Genomic DNA, 9,099 nt, shown 5'->3' with positions numbered 1-9,099 from the left:
GGCTCCCCAGGGAGTTGTGGTGCTCAGAGCCTTTACTGGCTAGACTTGGCATCCCACAGGGCAGCCCCCAGTGGTACCAAGGCACCCTTGGCATGCCACATTAATGTCCCAGCAGAACTGCTGGCCCTCCTCCCAGAGAATGCTCACAACTTCTCCAGTGGATGAGCTGCCCTGCTGTGCCCATAAAGATGCATCATCTGTCAAGATCCAGGTTTTATGGCTTTCTTTATTGGGCCTCGTTGTCTGGCTTTAATGGCAAAGCTGTTGGCCACTTAGGGGATTTTTTATGAGCCAAGAGACAGAAAATGCATTTTAAAAGAGGGGGGGAGCTTTATCATTGTGCCGTTCTGTCAGCTAGTATAAAAAGGCAGCTAAAGTGAATCCAGGAACAACTGAGGGGTAGAGTTCATATGTCCACCCACTGCATGAAAGCCTGTCTTGCTGCATATGCATTGTTCATTCCGGGGCCAAAGCCATTCTGCACTGGCCTGTGTCACGCCCACTAAGTCTGGGCCACTGACAAGTGCCCCCCCCCCTGCTGTGTTTTAATAAGCCAGCAAGCTTGTGTTGCTGGACCTGGTAGGGGCAAAGGTACCTGTAGTGGATGGTGTCACATATCCACAATGCAAGTTAGGGTGCTTTGCCCAAATGTGCCCATTCCCCTGCCCTTCTTGCTCTGTGGTTTGCACCTTAAGAGAATGCCGTGGAGTACAAGATGGAGGGAGACATGTGGCACTACAGGGGAGGGGCCGTGGATCAGTGGTAGAGCATCTGCTTGGCATGCAGAAGGTCCCAGGTTCAATCCCCGGCATCTCCAGTTAAAGAGACCAGGCAGGTAGGTGATGTGTGAAAGACCCCTGCCTGAGACCCTGGAGAGTTGCTGCCGGTCAGAGTAGACAATACTGACTTTGATGGACCAAGGGTCTGATTCAGTATAAGGCAGCTCCATGTGTTCATGTGTTCATTTGTACTGGCTGCCTCTGTATATATTGAGCTGCCTTATACCGAATCGGTCCATCTTGGTCAGTATTGTCTGCTCTGACCGGCAGCAGCTCTCCAGAGTCTCAGGTAGAGGTCTGTCACATAACCTACTTGGTCCTTTTAATAGGAGATGCCGGGGATTGAACCTGGGACTTTCTTTGCAGAGGAAGCTGTGGTTTTCTCACCGGCTTTTCTCCTGAGAAAGGTTGTCATTCCCGATGAGTGCGTATAGGAGTTCACGGAAAGGTCTGTGGATTTTTCACGGCCCGTCATCTGTCGCTGAGGTTGTGCTGCAAGAGAGCGCTGCCAGGGCTGGTTTAGAAACCCACCCACCCCCAGGATTTTGCAAAGGTCATGCCGACTGCCAGGGAGGACGGGAGTGACTTGAGGCATGGGTGGGGCGCATGCAGGAAGAAATGGAAGTTCTGGGGAGCTGCCGCTCAGGGGGGAGAAGGGGTGGAGGGGGTGTTCTTCAAAGGGAAAATCATTTGAGTCGGCAGGAGTGGGCGTTGACAGGACAAAGAGCTGGGGGCTTTTCTTAGTTCCTTGGCAGTGAAGATCAAAGTGGAGGGGGGAGCTGCCTCTTTCCCTGGTTCTGAGTGGTGAGGATGGCCACCCCACAGAGCACGGAAGGGCCCCCATACTTATTTTGTAAAAAGAGAGGTGCAAGGCAGTGTGGTATGTGGGTAAGAAAGAGGCAGAAGAAGAAGAAGAGTTGGTTTTTATATGCCGACTTCCTCTACCGCTTAAGGGAGAATCAAACCGGCTTACAATCACTTTCCCCTCCCCACAACAGACATCTTATGAGGTAGGTGGGGCTGAGAGAGCTCAAAGAGAACTGTGACCAGCCCAAGGTCACCCAGCTGGCTTCATGTGGAGGAGTGGGGAATCCAACCCGGTTCACCAGATAGAGTCCACTGCTCAAGTGGAGGAGTGGAGGGACCCAGGGGGGGGGGGACACCCGGAGAACCCAGTTCTCCAGATCAGAGTCCACCACTCTTAATCACTACACCACGCAGGCACAATCTCTTTAATGTGGCAATCTCCGTGTGGATTTCACGCCATTCTGTGCATGAATGTGCTTTCTGTGCAGGAAATCCATCAGAACTGGCCTTAAACAGCAGCGGATTGTGGGCTGGTTGCTGACACTCGCTTTTGGGGGAACTCTGCACATGCTCAGAAGTCCTTTATCAGTCTGTCATACAAAAGGGCTCAATTAAGCCCTTTAATGGACAGCAGCGACTGTGATATACCATGCAGGGAGAGAGGTTGCCTCTCTTGGCTCAAGGAGGCCACCCCACCTCCTTTGCAGAGCCCCATGTCTGCCTTCCCTAGGCTTTTAAAGAAAGCCCCCCTCCCCCTCCCCCTCCCCCTCCCCCTCCCCCTCCCCCTCCCCCCGCAGCTGTAGTGTCCATGCTCTGAGCATGTGGTTGTTTCCTGTCAGATGTGGACGAGAGGAATCAATCTGGATCTTCTCATCAGCAATCAGGCCCATAGCTTGCTGATGGTGTTTCCATAGCAACTGTCGCCGTGGAAGCAGAGCAGCTTCCTAACTAGGATGACCAGGCAGCCATGGCTGTTTTTTTTGGGGGGGGGGGCGTTTGGGGCTTGCTATTTGAGAAGGCTCCCTCTTTGTGGGTGTGTGCACATGGAAACTCTGGGCCGTTTTTCACACATGTGCATTATTTTATTTAAAAATATCTGTGGGCCTAACGTTACCCCTCGCTAGCGTCAAGTTGGAAATGAATTTTGCAAAGCCTTTGTTGGTGGACGGGGAATTGGTTCTCTGGCCGCCCACGGGGTGCAGCAACAGCAGCCGTTGGCTCTGGCCAGAAGCCACTCGGTTCTCTGTGCCAGCCGAAGGCCCTTAATTGCTGGGGGAATGAAGCGTCACCGTTGGAGGGGAGAACAAACTGGGGACGAGCATTCATGACGGAGCATCTGACGTCAGTGGGGGGTGGAAGGGGCGAGGCCTGATCTTTCAAGCTGTCTTCAGAAGCCGTCACATCCACCCCCACCCGTGCACCTGTTTAATGTGTGCATTTTCCAGCCTGTTCTATCGGGGCCAAATAAAATGCTCTGCACGTGGGGACAGCGCATGGCCAGTATGCCCTGCAGGCGTTTTCTGCTGTCCAGCTGAAACAGGGAGCCTGCAGCAAGACAGCTGCCAAACGGAGAGCCCGCTCTCTCTGGCTGCGCTGGAAAGGCTGGTTTCTAAAGGCGAATGTGTTGTGCGATGAGGGAAAGGGGGTGGGGGCGGCTGTGCCCATTGCTTACCTGGCCCCCAAGGCAAGGTGGCACTTGATGAGGAGGTGGATTTTGCCAGCCAAAATGGCATTTCCTCCCTCTGGTGGCTTACAGTGCCCTAGAGAGGCAACAGATAAATTTTGGGAAGGGGCCGTGGCTCAGTTTGTAGAGCCTCTGCTTGGCCTGCAGAAGGTCCCAGGTTCAATCCCCGGCATCTCCAGTTAAAGGGACCAGGCAAGTAGGTGATGTGAAAGACCTCTGCCTGAGACCCTGGAGAGCCACTGCCAGTCTGACCCTGGTGGACCCTTCCAACTCTATGATTCTATGAGTAGACAATTCTGACTTTGATGGACCAAGGGTCTGATTCAGTATAAGGCAGCATCATGTGTTCATGTGTTCAAAATAAATGTATAAATCTGCATTCATCCAGAATAATAACCACCCGCTCACACGTCTTTGCTTGTGTGTTACTGAGGCCAACTCACGACCCTAGAGGGTGGTGCTGGAGGACAGCTGCTCTGAATGGAACAAAAAAGGAACACCTGATACAAAAACCAAAGAATAAGAAGTTGCAGAGAGAAACAATATATATAAATGTATATCATCAAAAGTGAATACAAAATACCAAGACAAATCAGAAATACATGATCAACCAAACATCTCTGCATGCATGGAACATCAACACAGATCAGAATTGCATGACCAGACGCATTTCGACCACGTCTTCCCCAGCTGTCATCAAATATAGTCAATATACCACAATGAAACATTACTAGGATACAAGAAATATGTACTGAGTAAAGAGCCAGGGGCTGCTCTGTGTAGCAATATGCAAACCTCATCCTGGAAGCAATGTTAATGTGGCAAATGGCCTCCACAGGGGAAAAAAAGCCCCACCTCTTGCTACTTGCACCCAGTGCTATGTCTGCTCTCACCAGTGGTGCTTGTGCTGTTGAGTCACACGTGGTCTTGTCCTCAGTGGTAGAGCCTCTGCTTGGCATGCAGAAGGTCCCAGGTTCAACCCTCGGCATCTCTAGTTAAAGGGACTAGGCAAGTCCCTTGGGCACCACAATTTAAAAAAGATGTAGACAAGCTGGAACGTGTCCAGAGGAGGGCAACAAAGATGGTGAGGGGGTCTGGAGACCAAGTCCTATGAGGAAAGGTTGAAGGAGCTGGGTATGTTTAGCCTGAAGAGGAGAAGACTGAGAGGGGATATGATAACCATGTTCAAGTACTTGAGGGGCTGTCATATTGAGGAGGGTGCCGAGTTGTTTTCTGTTGCCCCAGAAGGTTCGACCAGAACCAACGGGTTGAAATTAAATCAAAAGAGTTTCCGTCTAGACATTAGGAAGAATTTTCTAACAGAGTGGCTCCTTAGTGGAACAGGCTTCCTCGGGAGGTGGTAAGCTCTCCTTCCCTGGAGGTTTTTCAGCAGAGGTTAGATGGCCATCTGTCAGCAATGCTGATTTTGTGACCTTAGGCAGATGATGAGAGGGAGGGCATCTTGGCCATCTTCTGGTCACTAGGTGTGGGGGGGAGGTAGTTGTAAATTTCCTGCATTGTGCAGGGGGTTGGACGATGACCCTGGTGCTCCCTTCCAACTCTATGATTCTATAAGTAGGTGATGTGAAAGACCTCTGCCTCAGACCCTGGAGATTCATGGAGAGGGGCTGTGGCTCAGTGGTAGAGCCTCTGATTGGCATGCAAAAGGTCCCAGGTTCAATCCCTGGCTTCTCCAGTTAAAGGGACTAGGCAAGTAGGTGATGTGAAAGACCCTGGAGGGCTGCTGCCGGTCTGAGCAGACAATACTGACTTTGATGGACCAAGGGTCTGATTCAGTAGAAGGCAGCTTCATGTGTTCATGTGAGAGCAGGAGGAAGTGCTGAGCCAGTGCCTGGAGGCTGTGAGGGCTGGATGAAGGCCGGCCAGTAAGCATCGGCCCAGCCCAAGAGAGGCGGCTGATCAATAATGTGGCCGGTCAAGGATGAATCAGGCTGCCAGACTTGGCTGGGGGCTTCACTTGCTCAAAAGGAGGGGGGGTTGCTGCTTGTGAGTGCTGTTAGGACCCGGTCCCTGGGGGGGGGGTGTCTGTTGCATGTTGCTCCTTTTTTACCTTTCTTGAGAGACAGCGTCTGGCCTCGGCGACCCATGCTCAGGTCACATCATGGTGTGGTTACTGCAATGCAAACCTCTTACATGTGTTTTGACCGCATCAGTCAGCCCTGGACAGGGCAGGCAGACTGCAGGCCCACAATGTTGACAGAGAATATATTGCACCAGCCTTAAAGCAGGTCCACCATGGTGTAGTGGCAAGGGTGTTGGACAAGGTTCTGGGAGACCAAGGTTCGAATCCTTGCCATGGAAGCTTGCTGGGTGACCCTGGGCCAGTCATACACTCTGGGATGTTTTTGAGGATAAAATGCAGAAAAGGAGAACATTTTAAGCCATTTTGGGTCCTCCTTGGGGAGAAAACTACAGGAAAGTGATCTAAGATTGAAATAAAAGGCCTGCAGATGCCTGTTTGCTCTAGCTGAGGATGAATTAACTTAGAAGAAGAGTTGGTTTTTCTATGCCGACTTTCTCTACCACTTAAGGAAGAATCAAACCGGCTTACAATCACCTTCCCTTATCTTTCCCATAACAGACACCCTGTGAGGTAGATGGGACTGAGAGAGCATGACTAGCCCAAGATCACCCAGCTGGCTTCATGTGGAGGAGTGGGGAATCAAACCCAGTTCCCCATATCAGACTCCACCGCTCCAAACCACCGCTCTTAACCACTACAGCATACTGGCTCCCCAGCCATGAAATCAGTACTGACAGTAATGAGATATCCGAGTTGGGGTTCTTCCCTTGTCTGTCTCCCAGCCTCAATCCAGCCTTCACCCAGTCTGCTTTCCCCAGAGCCCCTTGGCCCCTCTCTGATCAGTCCCAATTTTCATGTCTCTTACCCCCACCCCACACAGGGCCCCGCAGCTTTTCACACGGATGTGCCAAAGAGGAGCAAGAAGCCCCCGCACAAGGACCTCTGGACGGAGCTGACGGAGCTGGACAGTACGTATCCCGGCCCTTCCTCCACCTCCCCACCAGCATCCTTTGCAGTCTAGAACTGTGGGCAGCTCCTGAAGTGATGCTATCACTTTACTCTGCTCTGGTTAGACCTCACCTAGAGTATTGTGTTCAGTTTTGGGCACCACAATTTAAGAAGGATGTAGACAAGCTGGAACGTGTCCAGAGGAGGGCAACCAAGACAGTGAGAGGTCTGGAGACCAAGTCCTGTGAGGAAAGGTTGAAGGAGCTGGGTATGTTTAGCCTGGAGAGGAGAAGACTGAGAGGTGATATGATAACCATGTTCAAGTACTTGAAGGGCTGTCATACAGAGGATGGTGCCAAGTTGTTTTCTGTTGTCACAGAAGGTCAGACCAGAACCAATGGGTTGAAATTAAATCAAAAGAGTTTCTGTCTAGACATTAGGAAGAACTTTCCTATAGATCTACAATGCCCTGACCTAGATGGCCCAGGCTAGCCTAATCTTGTCAGATCACAGAGGAGGGGTTCATCAGTTCTTATTGGCCATGATGGCCAGGTGGAACATCCATGTACAGAAGCATAATATCTTTGAATACCAGTTTGCTTGGGGAGAACACGAGGGGGAGCTTTCCTGCCCCAGTCTGGTCCAGCAAGACTGCTCATAACACTCTTTAGTTAGTAAGAATTAATAACAAGCTGGGGCTGGCGAGGAATTGTGTGTGTGCATGCATGTGAGATAATTTTGGAGTCATCCTCCCCCCATCTCAACCTCTCAGGGACTTGAGCAAGTTGACCCCCCTTTTGTCTTTTGGTTAACTTATAAATTGACTTGCATATCTGGGGGAGTCCTGAGCATAGCATCCCCTGCCTTGTTCGTGGGTGGCCCAGTTCTGCCATTCTTGCCCTCCCCTCTGGGGCCAGCCGGTTTTCCGTTTGCTAGAACGATAATAATAACTAGGACGCTCTGTGCTCAGTCTCTGGACTGCTGAGCTCGGTCGGCTCAAACATCCAAAGAGAAAGTCCCTCCCTGGTGGCGGCTGGCCAGATCTCTGTGCCTCCGTTCTGAGATCATAGCCAAGATCAGACCAGGATGCAACCCTCTGCGGAGAGAAGGGCTTTCCCACATAAAGGCTAGGTGCGTTGCAGGATTGCATTAGGCAGAAGCTTCACCTATGCCCCGCTACATCACTGGCCAGGGTCCTGTCCTTCTTCAGGCAGCTCAGATAGCGAGGGAGGAGGCAGCACTGAGGAGGAGGAAGATGAGGAAGGCCCCGGCTGGGGGCTGTTGGAGGATGCCCCCACACCGCTCACAGAATTCCGGATCCTTAAGGAAGAGGCTGCTGCAAAGCTCTGCCTTGCTGAGAAAGCATCACCTGGTGGAAAGGTAATAATGCTCAATAAGGTTGGTTGGTATCTGGGACTTTTCGGCGGGGGGGGGGGGTTGAGGGAGTGTCTTTTCTAAGAGGAACAGTGGGTGACAGTGAAGAGACCAGTTCATGTGACCAGGGCAGAGGACGAGTTGTTTTCTGTTGCCGCAGAAGGACCAGAACCAACGGGTTGAAATTAAATCAAAAGAGTTTCCATCTAGACATTAGGAAGAATTTCCTAACAGTTAGAGCAGTTCCTCAGTGGAACAGGCTTCCTCGGGAGGTGGTGAGCGCTCCTTCCCTGGAGGTTTTTCCTTTCCTTTTCCCCATAGTAGCTCCTTGATCCATTGATCTTGAGCAGCATATATCTAATGTTTGAGGGATATAAGGCCTGGAGGTTTTAAAGCAGAGGCTAGATGGCCATCTGTCAGCAATGTTGATTCTATGACCTTCGGCAGATGACGAGAGGGAAGGCATCTTGGCCATCTTCTGGGCATGGAGTAGGGGTCACTGGGAGTGGGGGGGAGGTAGTTGTGAATTTCCTGCATTGTGCAGGGGGTTGGACTAGATGACCCTGGGAGTCCCTGCCAACTCTATGATACTATGACGGGAGGCATGCCAGTGTCCTCTTCGGCACAGAGTCATAGGTAGGAATTGCCCAGAGGCTGAGCCCTGTGCCAGCAGCTGCTCCTCTCTCCACAAAGACTTGCAAGAAACCAGGACATCAGGGGAGCAGTCGTCTGAATGTGCAAGGCCATATTATATAGAGGCCACTGCTCTATCTAGCCTCCTCAGAGGCGCTCCTTTGTCCATGAATGGTGGGCTACACAGAGGGTTTCCCACTGAGGGGGATTCTGGACCATGTTGGGCTGGGGAAATTGTGTGTGCGTGTGGGGCGGGAGGGGGGGCTTAAGCTCCTTCACTTGGACCAAACATGATACAGACCTGATGCAAATGGGTTCAGAACATTCCTGGGAATCAAGTTCTGAGCATGGAACTCCCAGCGCGTGTCTGAATGGTAAGATGTGCATGGTGGCCAAGTGGAGGACATGAGGAGTGTGTAGCATGTGAATTGGGCATAAATCCCCCTTTCCTGGGGGATTTCCCCACCGTCTGATGAGAAAAGAAGAGTGTGCCACCGGTTGCCAACCTCCACGAGATCTCCCGATATTACAGCTGATCTCCAGGCAACAGAGGTCAGTTCCCATGGAGGTTGTGGAGGGTGGGCCTCTATGGCAATGTATCCTGCTGAGGTCCCTCCCCAAACTCTCCCCTCTCCAAGCCCTGCCCTCAAATCTCCAGGAATTTCTCAGACCAGAGTTGGCAACCCTAAGTCCACAGGGGTTGCAAGGTGAGGGGTTTGAAGGAAAGACTGAGACGCGCTTTCCATGGCTCCTTCTGCAGGGTCTCTTGCTAACTTCATTCTCTGTCTTCATTCTCTGTCTCTCAACACGGCTGCCCCGTCATCTTCTCT

Source organism: Euleptes europaea, chromosome 8, assembly GCF_029931775.1.
Source record: "Euleptes europaea isolate rEulEur1 chromosome 8, rEulEur1.hap1, whole genome shotgun sequence".
In the NCBI taxonomy this organism is placed as follows: Eukaryota; Metazoa; Chordata; class Lepidosauria; order Squamata; family Sphaerodactylidae; genus Euleptes; species Euleptes europaea.
This window is presented reverse-complemented; position numbering follows the sequence as displayed.